Source organism: Molossus molossus, unplaced genomic scaffold (genome assembly GCF_014108415.1).
Source record: "Molossus molossus isolate mMolMol1 unplaced genomic scaffold, mMolMol1.p scaffold_m16_p_1, whole genome shotgun sequence".
Classification (NCBI taxonomy): Eukaryota; Metazoa; Chordata; class Mammalia; order Chiroptera; family Molossidae; genus Molossus; species Molossus molossus.
Window position 1 is genome coordinate 200,112,357 of NW_023425344.1, and position 14,117 is coordinate 200,126,473.

The following is a 14,117-nucleotide window of genomic DNA, read 5'->3' on the forward strand; positions in this document are numbered from 1 at the left end:
TTCAGGTATCATGGAACAGAGATTTCTCTTGTGGGATTCCGGAAGTCAGCTGGACATGTCTCCTTTTCTGAGAACCGATGGATATTTTAGCAGAATGCTTGCAGCTGCATTGTCATGAGCCACTGGGAATGTTGTTAAATAGCATGTTACTTTCATCTAGAATTCATTTCAGTTTGTTGAATGAAGTCACAAAGGAACGGTTTCACCTGCCAAATAGTTGGAATTGCCCTAGAAGGGACCTGTAAGCGAGAGGCCTACATGTCAGTAGCTTCACAGTGAATCTGCCCGGTAAGCCATAAAAGGGGGTTAGCCCCATCTCCCCAGGGTCATTTCCTCCACTTTAAGATACCCACCTCACAGCCAATGGGCACGGACAAAGCCCCGTGAACTGGGGTCACAGCATGGCCCTGCGGTGAGAGTAGACCATGGGGAAGGAGCATCAGATTCAGGGCTGAGTGACTTGGTGCAGTGCTTCACATGTCTGCAATACAGTAGTATTAATAATACTATTAATACCTCTATAGCCCAGCTGGTGTGGCTCAATGGTTGAGCGTCAACCCATGCACCAAGTGGTCACCGGTTCGATTCCTGATCAGGGCACATGCCCAGGTTGTAGGCTTGATCCCCAGTGGGGGGCATACAGGAGGCAGCCAGTTGATGTTCTCTCTCATCGATGTTTCTCTCTCTCTCTCTTCCTCTCTTTCTAAAATTAATAAAGATAAAAAAATAAAAAAAAATACTTCTATAAAACATCATTAATAATACTAGCCCTAACTATCGCACTGAGGTGAGGATCAAATTGTATAAGATCTGGAAAAGTACTTTAAAAACTACATAGCATTCCCTGAAAGTAATATATATTGTTCACTCAATTATGCACTCACTTTTATCATGCGTTTGATGTTTATTGAGTCCCTACTATATGCTAGGCACTGTTCCATCAGTGGAGATAAAGCATTAAACAAATATTATCTTTTTAATATATAAATTTGATTTTCTCCCTGGTCTTTAAGCTGGATGGTTCTTCGTGTGGTGGTCAGTCTTCAAGGTGGTGCCTGACAGTCCTTACCTCCTATAACCTATGCCCTTATGTTGGCCCTGCCACACTGAATCGGACCTACATGACCAAAAGGATATGGCAGAAGTGACAGTTTGTGACTTCCAAGGTTAGGTCATTAAAGACAGTGTTGCTTCATCCTTGGTCTCTTGGATTACTTGCTTTAAGCCAGCCACCTGATCATGGGGCACTTACGAAGCTAAGTAGATGCTCATGGGGGGGAGTGGGGTGTTCTTTCAGCACTCAGTATCAAACTACCAACTGTGCGTTACTTTGTAAGTCCTCCAGCACAATCAAACCTTCCAATCACTGTAGTCCAGCTGACACCTTGACTACAACCTTCTGAGACACCCCAAGCCACAGTTGCCCAGCTAAAACCTGAGCCATAGAAAATGTGAGATATTAAGTTTTTTGTTTTAAGCCACTAAATTTTGAGGCAATTTGTTATACAGTGTTAGATAACTAATACATTTGGTCAAATAATTCTTCCAAAAGGGTAAATGAAGATAATTACATTTGGCCTCAGATCACCACAAATTGATGTTTGTTGCCTCTCAACTGTCATTCACTGGAGGAAACTTGCTCCCATAGCACCAGTCACAGTCACTGACTGCTCCATAAAGAATTACTGGTTGGCTGTGAGCTTAATGAGTTTAGAACCCCTGAGCACAGCCATGGCTTAAAGGGCAAGGGAGCGGTCGTACAAGGTTGGCCAAGACACAGAGAGACCCACCGAGGCAGGTCAGGTGGTCGAGGATGGGCTCCGTAACAGGCTGGCCTAAGGAAAGATTGGGGGTAACCAGTGGACATCCCACTGGCGATTCAGAGCATGACATTCAGGCAGATCCAGGCTGGAGGGTCTGGACTGAAGGGAGAGAAGTATTGGTCAAGTATAATTGGAGGGAAGGACAAAGGACAGGTACTGAGACTCAAGGGTAAGACTTCAGACCAAGAGATGGCTGCTGGGTGGGGGTCAGGATAGAGGACACCAGACTCAGAGGCTTAGGGAATGAAGGTAGAAATGGCGAACAAGTCAGAAGCCCAGACCTGGAGGCCCAGGTGGAGCTGAGGTGTATAGCAAGGACCAGCTCCAGGCAGAAATACAGCTCCAGGTCTCTGCCATTCCGTCTGTCTACTATCTAGCCTGACCAGGAGCCTAGAACACACTACAGTGTGTGGAGGAGGCACACCATCAGGTGACATAGGGGAAGGAGTGGACAGAAATCAGACCCCTCTGCAGTTTGGGAGAAGGCTCTGGTTGGTGTGTGCTGTTAGATCTCTTTCCCCAAAGTGGAGAGAGTTGAAATGCTTGCTGATGTCAATCTCCGATCCTACATCAAAACTGTTCTTTTGTTACTGTTACTGGCTGGTGGTCAAATGGACTCGTATTTTCTCTGTGGTTCCTTCTCTCTGGCTACTTTGAGATGGAGGCTAAGGCAGATAGGTTGGCTCAGCCAATCATAGCAAAATCTAGGCAGCAAGATAGTTCAGAAAAGCAGATAGGTATAAAGGTGAGTTCCGTAGACTCTCTAGGGACTTGGGTGAGTGTTCAACCTGCTGGCCCCTAAGGATCAGCACTCTCCTCTGCAGAGTGACCCAGTCACTGGGTGTCAAGGGTGCCCTAGTACCTGATTCCCTTCACAGACCTGGTGTTGACTCTTCAACCCAACCCCTTTCTCCAACTCAGCTTTTTTTTGCTCCTTCTCTCCTGCCTTAGCCTTTTGGATTTGACACCTGCTATGGGCCCTTTGTTTTCTGCTTTGACCTCCTTCCCACTATGATTTTTCATCCTCAACCTGGCAAAGCATCCTTGAGCTGCTGCCCTAGAGAGCACCCTTCCCCATCACCCAGCACTTGACTAGGCACCCCTCCCACTGATATGTTCCCACCAGACTCACCTCCAAGATTTCTGACTCCTAGGTCTGAATTCACATTTAAATTGGGATGAGGGTGCTGTACTATGATCCTTCTGTATCAAAATCTTAGGGGAAGGTGTCTCTCCTTAACTTAGTTAGATACCTTCACAGTTTTCCCTTCTGTGGTCTCTGGGCTTCTGGGGAAATAAACAATGCGCCAAAATAGGTAACAATGAAAATCTACCAGTGACACCAAATTGTGAAATTCCAACAGAGAGTCAAGGCAGGAAACTTCACTGAAAAAAAGGACTTAGCACAGGAGCTCTGGGGATAAGGAAATGGAAACAAAATACAGAGTGACCAAAACAAGGCTCTCACTTCCCAAAATACAGCCTCCTCCTAAAGCTGATAACCTGAGCACAAAAGTATAACAATGTGAAAGTATAACAATGACAAGCTCAAATCCAAATTCCCTCTGAACACTGCAGTGATAACCTGTGGTTTTGTAGCACTCCTCGTTTTTCAAATATATACATCAAAGACAAATTTTCCAGGCACTCATCCCAAAAGTAAATTCTCCAAAAAAGCGTATCGCCCAAAGATTATGCAGATTGGCGCTGAGCTCTTTCGTGTCCACCTCTGCCCTCTCCTGCCCACCCTCACCACACAATGTTTGGTCTTGGGAGAGTTTTTCTATAGCAGTTACTCCACATGACGTTCACCACTGTTCGCTGAATTGGCATGCATCTTTGTGCCTCGCTTGAGCTGTAAGAAGTATTGCCATTGGAAATGTTTCTGAATGAAATCAAATCAGGCTCCAATTTCTCACAAAACAAGCTCAGTATGAAGTCCCATGTTGGTCATTTTTTTTGGTGGCTTTCTTGCCCTCTCTCTGGGGCTTTCATGACCCATGAGAAAATAGAGGCAAGTCCTCTAGTTGTGATTCAACATGGTCACTGTTGGAGTCCCTGGTCCATGCTTATGGGGTCCATTCAAAGATGGACTGCTTCACAAACATATCCATGACCACCATGCCAGGCTCAGCCATGGGACGGAAGCCAAAGCACCATAGTTGTGGTGTTTGTGCCATGGTCCTTAGGAATCCTTGCCCTGGCCGGTTTTCTCAGTGGTTAGAGCATCTGCCTTTGGACCAGAGGGTCCTGGGTTGGGTTCCCGCTAAGGGCATGTACCTGGGTTGCACTTTGTCCCCAGCCCCCTGGTTGGGGTTGTATAGGAGGCAGCCACTTGATGTGTTCCTTTCATGTCAATGTTTCTCTCTCTCTCTCTCTCTCTCTCTCTCTCTCTGTCTCTCTCTCTCTCTCCCTCCTGTTCTATCTGAACAAGAATGGGAAAATGTCCTTGGGAAAGGATTAAAAAAAAAAAAGAGAATCCAGGCAGCCATTCCATCCTCTCCCCTGTTCCCTTCTCCTCCAGGGCAATCAAGCCTTCCTTCTAGCTGTGTCTAGACTTTCCCAAAAAAGCCCAGGTGCTTTTCCTTTTATTCCTGGAATCACACACACCAAAAAGGGCTGTTCATCACCAGCCCTCCACCCATCCCCCAGAACAAGGCATGCAGGACTCAGGAACCGGAGGGCCGGCTGCCCCATCCAGCGAGGCTCAAGGGAGGATGAACTCTGTTCTGCTGATGAACCTGTTGAAGCAGGAAGGACAAAACCCCCATTTTTCAATAACTTCATTGTTAAGGTTATTAACTGATGCTCACCTAAACACATTGTGTGTTCTTGATTCTAAAATAATCTGATTCTGCCCTGGCCGGTTTGGTTCAGCGGTTAGAGCATCGGCCTGCGGTCCAGAGAGACCCGGGTTCGGTTCCCGCTAAGGGCACGTACCTCGGTTGCAGTTTGTCCCCGGCCCTGGTCGGTTGTGCGGGTGGCAGCCACTCGATGTGTTCCTTTCACATCGATGTTTCTCTCTCTCTCTCTCTGTTCCTCTCTCTCCCTCCCACTCTACCTGAACAAAAAATGGAAAAATGTCCGCGGGTGAGGATAAATAAATAAATAAATAAATAAATAAATAAATAAATAAAATAAAATAATCTGATTCTTAGAAAAAATGAAAGGGATCCAAATTGGAAAGGAGGAAGTGAAACTGTCATTATTCGCAGATGACATGATACTATACGTAGAAAACCCCAACAACTCCATAAAAAATTTACTAGACTTAATAAATGAATTTGGCAAAGTAGCAGGATACAAAATTAACATCAAGAAATCTACAGCATTCTTATACACCAATGATGAACTCACAGAAAGAGAAACTAAAAAGACAATCCCATTTACCATCGCAGCAAAAAAAAATTAAGATACCTAGGAATAAACTTAACCAAAGAAATAAAGGATCCACTCACAGAAAACTACAGGACATTGAACAAAGAAATAGAGGAAGATATAAAAAAGGGGAAACACATACCTTGTTCATGGATTGGAAGAATTAACATCATTAAAATGTCCATACTACCGCCCTGGCCGGTTTGGCTCAGCAGTTGGAGTGTCAGCCTGCAGTCTAGAGAGACCCAGGTTCAGTTCCCACTAGGGGAACATACCTCGGTTGCAGTCTGTCCCCGGCCTGGTTGGGTCATGCAGGTGGCAACAACTTGATGTGTCCCTTTCACATCGATGTTTCTCTCTCTCTCTTCCTCCCACTCTATCTGAACAAAGAATGTTCTCAGGTGAGGATTAAATAAATAAATAAAATAAAATGTCCATACTACCCAAAGCAATCTATAGATTCAATGCAATCCCCATCAAAATACCAACGACATACTTCACAGAACTAGAACAAATACTTCAAAAGTTCATAGGGAACCAAAAAAGACCCCAAATAGCCACAGCAATCTTGAAAAAGAAGAACAAAGGTGGAAGGATCACATTACCAGAAATCAGGTTATACTACAAAGCCACTGTAATCAGCCCTGGCCGGTTTGGCTCAGCGGTTAGAGCGTCGGCCTGCGGTCCTGAGAGACCCGGGTTCGGTTCCCGCTAAGGGCATGTACCTCGGTTGCAGTTTGTCCCCAGCTCTGGTCAGTCGTGCGGGTGGCAGCCACTTGATGTGTCCCTTTCACATCGATGTTTCTCTCTCTCTCTGTTCCTCTCTCCCCCTCCTACTCTACCTGAACAAAAAAATGGAAAAATGTCCTCAGGTGAGGATAATAAAAAAAAAAATAAAAAAAAAAGCCACTGTAATCAAAACAACCTGGTACTGGCACAAGAACAAGCAGATAGATCAATGGAACAGAGTAGAGAACCCAGAAATGGACCCAAGAAAATATGCTCAATTAATATTTGACAAAGGTGTCAAGAGCATACAGTGGAGTAAAGACAGCCTCTTTAATAAATGGTGTGGGGAAAATTGGACAGCTATATGCAAAAAAAATGAAACTAGACCATCAACTTACACCATACACAAGAATAAACTCAAAGTGGATAAAAGACTTAAATGTGACTCATGAATCCATAAAAATCCTAGAAGAAAATGTAGGCAACAAAATTTCAGACATCAGATACAGCAGAATTTTCACTGATACCACACCTAAGGCAACAGAAACAAAGGAGAAAATGAACACACGGGACTACATCAAACTAAAAAGCTTCTGCACGGCAAAAGAAACCACCACCACCCTGGCTGGTTTGGCTCAGCGGTTAGAGCATTGGCCTGCAGTCTGGAGAGACTCGGGTTCAGTTCCCGCTAAGGGCACATACCTCGGTTGCAGTTTGTCCCCGGCCCTGGTTGGGTGTGTGGGTGGCAACCACTCGATGTGTCCCTTTCACATCGATGTCTCTCTCTCTCTCCCTCCCACTCTATCTGAACAAAATATCAAAAAATGTCCTTGGGTGAGAATTAAAAAAAAAAAAAGTAAAAAAAAAAAGGAACAACCACCAAATTGGAAAGACAACCCCACTCTATGGGAGAGCATCATTGCCAATGATATATCAGATAAGGGGTTAATTTCCAATATATAGAGAGTGCTCATACAACTCAACAAAAGCAAGACAAAGAACCCAATTAAAAAATGGGCAGAGGAACTAAATAGACACCTCTCCAAACAGGACATACAAATGGCTAAGAGACATATGAAGAAATGCTCAACATCACTAATCATCAGAGAGATGCAAATTAAAACAACAATGAGGTATCACCTCACACCTGTCAGAATGGCCACCATCAACAAATCATCAAACAATAAATGTTGGCGAGGGTGTGGAGAAAAGGGGACTCTAGTACAGTGCTGGTGGGAATGCAGACTGGTGCAGCCACTATGGAAAACAATATGGTGTTACCTCAAGAAATTAAAAATTGAACTGCCATTTGACCCAGTGATCCCACTTCTAGGAATATATCCTAAGAAGCCTGAAACACCAATCAGAAAGAATATATGTACCCCCATGTTCATAGAAGCACTATTTACAATAGCTAAGATCTGGAAACAGCCCAAGTGTCCATCAGTAGACAAATGGATAGAAAAGCTGTGGTACATATACACAATGGAGTACTATGCAGCTGTAAGAAAGAAAGATCTCTTATGCTTTGAGACGACATGGAGGGACCTGGAAAGTATTATCCTAAGTGAAACAAGCCAAGCAGAAAAAGACAAATACCACATGATCTCACTTATTTGTGGAATATAATGAACATAGTCTGAGGAATAGAGTAGACCCAGACACATGGAGGTAGGGTGCAGACTGACAACCCTCAGAAGAGTGGGTGGTGGGAGAGATAAACCACAGAACTTATATGCATGTATGCATGAACAATGGACATGCACAACAAAGCTGGGGACAGGGCAGGGAGGGAGGGAAAGGGAGGAATCAGTGGGAAAAAAGGGGAAATAACTGTAACAAAAATTAATTAATTATTTAAAAAATAAAATATTCTACTTTTTTTTTTTTTTAATCCTCACCAGAGGACATTCTTTGCATTTATCTTCAGATAGAGCAGGAAGGGGAAAGGGAGGAAGGGAGAGAGAGAAACATCAATGTGAGAGAGACACATTGACTGGCTGCCACCCACACGACCCCTACAGAGGCCGGGGACAAACTGCAATGGAGGTACGTGCCCTTAGCGGAAACCGAACCCAGGACTCTCTGTTCCGCGGGCCAATGCTCTAACCGCCGAGCAAAACCAGCCAGGGCATAATCTACTTCTTTAAAGCAGAAGGACCCGTGTAACAGAATGCACCCGTGCCCTTCACACAACGGGGCTTAATGCAGGGTTGTTTACGGGTATCGAGGACAGTGTGGCGCCCACCTTGCTGCTCTCAGCTCACTGAGATCTGGCTCCTTCTGATTTCAGGAACTAAGATGAAGCTCCAGAAAACTACACCCAGGGACTGGCTGGTGCTGTGAGCAAATCTTACTAAGAATCAATTTTGTTTGTTGAAATATTTTGCTGTGTGTTTGTTTGGCACTACTAAAGATTTAAAGAAATTGATGGCATGGCCTCTAATCTAAAGACTTTTATTTTCTTTCCTTTTCAATCCTCACCCAAGAATACTTTTCCATTTATTCTTTTTTAGATAGAATGAGAGGGAGGGAGAGAGGGAGAGAGAGAAATATTGATGTGAGAGAGACATCTGGGTTGGCTGCCTCCCCCATAACCCCAACCAGGGCCAGGGATCAAACCTGCAACCAAGGTATGTGCCCTTGACCAGGAACTGAACTCTGACTCTTTGGTCTAAGGGCCGTTGCTCTAACTGCTAAGCCAAACTGGCCAGGGCAAGACTTTTATTCTCTAGTTGGGAAGGTATGCACCCATGAGTACGTTTAAGTTTAATAATAGTATAAAATAACAATAAAAGTGATGTCACAGGACACATTGGCACATCTTTCTGGGTTTCTGCAGCAATCATGAGCAGCAGATATTGTGCTGTCCGATTTTGTAGTCGAGGAAACAGAGGCTCAGAGAAGAGGTTGTCCTCCCATAAGCCCTGCATCTCGAGGTGGAAAATAACATGGGACCAGAGGTCATGTCCAGCTGTTAAGCCCTGGCTGGCTTGCTCCCACCTGCTCTGATTTGCAAACTTCCCAACACACACACGATGTACCTTACGGAGCAACTGACTATAACAGTCTATAAAAGTTTTATTGTTCCTTCTTTTAGAACGCTGCTGGATCTCTCCAGCACTTGTAAATAACAGGGCACTCCAACTCCTGCCCCCACCCTGTCCCTAACCACAGACACCCAGATAAGTTGAGAAAACTCGGTTAGAGGATTCTGAGGTCACAGGCCTCCACCTGATGTCAACCTGTCAAGGAGACAATGACCATGCCCCCTCTTCCCACCAGTCTCCCCAGTACATCCAAGACTTCCTACTATCTCCCAATCCTCTAGAACCCCAGGCTTTGGCTCATGTCATCGAACTCTCCTGGAGTGCCCGTCCCTCAAATCCTGCTTGCCCAGTGCTGCCCACCTGCAAGAACTAAGTCTAAGTATCCCTTCTTCTTCGGTCTTCTCAATTTCTTTTGTCTGTATCTGAGCTCACCCGTCTCTGAAATGCCACAGAATTACACCTGGCTCGTCTAAAGGCATACTCCACCATTTGCTTCTTATTACAATTATTTGTGGATTTGCCTTAGGGGATGGAGTCCGAGTTCTGAGTCTATGTCCAACCTCTGCCAGTTACGACCTATGCAAAATTGGAAAAATGAGCCATAAGAACCTCATCCGTAAGATGGAGTTTCTCACAGTGAAATAACAAGGAGAAAAGCCTTGTTTATAAATGGTCGCGGGCTTTACTTGTGTTATACTTAACTACCCTCTGTCTCATTGTGTACAGTCATAAAAACGAGAAGTAACAGTGTCTCCCTCTTGGATTTGCGTAAGTATTCAACGAGCTTATGGATGGAAAGCAAATGGGCCCAGTCCCCTGCCTCTGTCTCTGCCCATACGATATAAGCAGAGCTGGGACCGGAGACCCAGCATTAGCTCCTCACTCAGACCACGAGGTTGTGCAAGATTTGGGATGCTGCTGCAAACGCTCCTTCACACGGGGACTTTTGGAATCCAGGCAGCAATTTCAACACTGCAATAATAGTAATCACCATAAACAGTTGGTGGTCCCTGAGTCCAGGAAATTAGTTTTCAGGGGCCAGGTCTCTGCTGTGGCGGAACACGCCCCTCCCTCAGAGGGAGAAACTGCAGAGTATGTGTCTATAAAACCACAGCTGATTCTCGGAACCAGATGAAAGGGCCCCCTTCCCTAGCGGCTGGCTGCTGCGTGAGAGCCAGAAATACCCCTCAAATGGCCATTTGGGGAGCATGGGCCCTGCTCCTCCAGGAGCCACATTATCTAATTACTTCAGTTCCGATTTGGTGCAGAGGGTGAATAAGTCAGTTTAGACTTTTGAGTCAGGGACCTGAATCTGAGAAGAAAGAGAAATCCGAGAGCTGGGACGGGCCAGTGTGGACCACAGTCCTTATGGAGAACCTCAAGCAGTGCCCCTCCTTCCTCAGCAGTGCTCCCCCTTTTGGGGGCAGGGGTGGGAGTGCACAGCCTTCTGGCATCGTGTGTCCCTAACCCTCCAGCCACAGCTGACATGACCAAGAGTGAACCAAGCAGGCCAAATACTCTCTCCTGGAATTGGAAACCGGATATACTGATAGGTGTCTGTTGGGATTTTTACCCAGGAAGACTCACTTTCATGGTTAAGATAGAGTGGAAGCCCGACTGGTGTGACTCAGTGGTTGAGAGTCAACCCATGCACCAAGAGGTCGCTGGTTCGATTTCCAGTCAGGGCACATGCCCAGGTTATGGGCCAAATCCCCAGTGGGGGGCATGCAGGAGGCCGCCAATTGATGTTCTCTCTCATCGATGTTTCTGTCTCTCCCTCTCCTTTCCTCTCTCTCTAAAATCAATCAATCAATCAATAAAAAGATACAGAGTGGAAGCTGAGAAGAGCCAGAGTGTGGGAAACTTGGACCTTATTCCAGAGAGAAACAGCTCAAGGAGGCGGCTCCACAAGAGATTTCAGAAAGCACTCACCCAAGACACGAAGCTTCTCTTCTCTCACGGCTGCTGCTGGACGCAAGTTTGTTGCACTTGAATTAATAACCCAACAGGTGGAGACCTAATCACAGTGAGCTGCTCAAAATCAGGGACCAGATTTATATCAAGTTCAAAGACAGGAAACAGTCAGGGTAATGGTTACCCTTAGGGGATGGTATATGAATGGGGGCACAAGGGGCTTCTGAAATGTTCTGATTCCCGCTCTGGGTGCTGGTTACACAGGTCTGTTGAGTTTGTGCAAATTCCATGAGCCACATGTGTACAATATATGTACATCTCTGTATGTATGGTACATGTCAATAAAATGTTTAAAAATTAAACAAATAGGGGTCAGGTCTTAACTTAAACGCAGAGCCCACATGATACAGCTCTGGCAGGGCTTAAAGATCCCATGTCTCTAGAGTTTTCATACAAGAGATGTCTGGTGAAAATAAATAACCAAAGTGGTCTGGAAGAGAATAGAAATCAGGGGGTCAACTCACAGAACAGCCTTGTTCTGAGAAGAGTTTGGGGTAGAAAAGAGCTCATTGCCAAGAAGACAACCCCAAATGGCATGATAATAATGGGTTGGGCTGATGTTTTATACACAGACCCACAAATACACATACGTGTATGTACATGTTCACATGCTTTGGGCCTTTTGATAAATTCATAATAATTATAAAAGTATTTATTGAACTTTTCTACATGGAAGGCATTGTGGTTTACATTCATTAAATAGCTCAATGATCACAACAACCTGATGAAATGGGTACTATTATTTATCCTCATTTCTCAGATGAGGGAACAGAGGCACAGAGATTTAGTGACTTGGCTAATGTCACACAGCTAATAAATGGCAAAACTGGGTTGGTCTAATCACAAAGCCTATACTTTAAATTTTTCTATACATTATTAAATTTTTCCATCACCATTTATCCCCTCTATGCTCTCGTCCACCTCCAACCCCCCCCCCTCCATCCCCAATCACGACACTGTTGTCCGTGTTCATGAGTCCTCTCTCTTTTTTTTTTTTTTTTTTGCTTAGTCCCTCCCCCTCAACGTTCTCCCCACCAGAGCTGTCTGCCTGCTCTCTATCTATGAGTCTGTCTCTATTTTGCTTAGTAGTTCAATTTGTTCATTAAATTCCACAGATGAATAAAATCATATGGCACTTGTCTTTCTCAGATTGCACAAAGCCTATACCTTTAAAATAGCACTTTCCAACTCCCCAAAAGGGTACAAACAGAAGCGTATATCCTTGATTCCTCTGTGTGAAACATAAGACCAGAAATGTTCATCCCTGGCTGGTTTGGCTCAGCGGTTAGAGCGTCAACCTAAGGACTGAAGGGTCGTGGGTTCGATTCCTGATCAAGGACTTGTATCTGGGTTGCAGGTTCAATCCCCGGCCCCAGAGGAGGTTGTGCAGAAGACAACCAATCGATGTGCCTCTCTCACATGGATGTTCCTCTCTCTTTCTCTCTCCCTCCCTTCCACTCTATCTAAAAATCAATGGAAAAATATCCTCGGGTGAGGATTAACAACAACAAAAAAGAGCAGAAATGTTCAACTTCATTCATCTATTGATTATACTGAAGACACATGTGGTAGCAAGACAAGTGCGCTTGTTTGTTTCAAGGGATAAATAGGAGATAATTAATTTGCTGATCATTTCCCCAAATGTTAGAAGAAAAGTGACAGACACAGTGGTTCTGTTATCACACTTAATCCTCCTAACAATTTTATACGGTGGATATTATTGTCTTTAGTTTACAGAAGGAGAAACTGAGGCTGGGAGAGATTAAGGGCCTTCATCCCTATTCAGACGCTAGCCTGGGTGACTCAAAGCTTAAGAAGGCACTTTCACCCTCCAACAAGGCAATCTGCATCCTGGTGTTGACTTCTGAGACTGGCCTCCCTTGGCTATTGGGCTGCACGGGAGGGCTGCAATGTGGCCTGGCCTTGCACTGGACCAGGCGTGCTCCATGACTGTGCTGTTACTTCAGGCTTCTGTTTGTCTCCAGCAATACTCAGGCGCCCCGGTTCACCAGCTTGGCAAGCACCAAGAAAAAATGATGACACTGAGGAGCAAACCTACCCTGAGTTCCCTGTAATGGGACCCAGAGAGCAACTACCTTGCAGGAATTTGGCGTTTGCCTGAGAATCACAAACCACACCAGCTTCCGCACTGACTTCACCCCTGGGGAGAGCACACCATTCATTCCCAGCAGGAGCTCATCCTGCAGGCTCAGACTTCAAGGCTGAGGAAGAGAGCGGAGGTAGAAACAGGCTGGAGCAACCTTTGCTTTCTCTCCTCTCTGGCTGCTGGCTTTCCCATTGCTATGAATGATGTGTAACTACAAGATATTACAATGGTGATTTTTATGAGATTCCTTGAATTTGGATTTAATTTCAGGAGAAATAACATCTTTGCAGTATTGAGGCTTTCCACGTATGAACGTGGTCCCTCTGTATTTGGATCTCTTTTCATTTTATTGGACAATATTTTATAGTTTTGAGTATAGAGGTCTTGTACATATTTTATTAGATTTCATCCTACGGATTTACAGGGGTTTGATGATATTTTATTTTAATTATTTTTTATTAATTAATTTATTTTTGTTACAGATGTTTTTCCTTTTCCCCCATTGACACCCTCCTCCCAATCCTATCACCCCCTCCCCATTGTCGGCTATGTCCATTGGTTATGCACATATGCATGTAAGTTCTTTGATAGATCTCTTCCCTTCCTCTCCCCACTGTACCCTTCTCTGAGGTTTGACAGTCTGAGCTCTATTTCCATGTCTCTGAGTTGATGCTCCTTTAAATAATATTTTAGAAATCTGTTTTCCATACAAGTATAATTTTTAATGTACATGTGGGCTATCTATTTAATAAACATGTGTTGTAGTTCTCTTCCCATCAAGCCCTGGGGGGAATGATATAGCCTAGTGGTTAAGGTGAACTCTGGTACCTGAATTGGGTCCAACTCGTAGCCTTGTCCAGGCCTTGTCCAGTGAGAGTCCACTGCTGTTGTTACTTGTGTTATTACTCAGTGGGAGTCCTGTGCTGGGTGCTGGGTGCTGGGTGCTGGGTGCTGGGTGCTGCGGGGAGGGGAGTGGCGCTCGAGGAGTGTTTGTCGCGGAGAGGCGCTAAGACGTGCACACAAATAGCCCATGATTGTGAAATGGGAAACATGCAG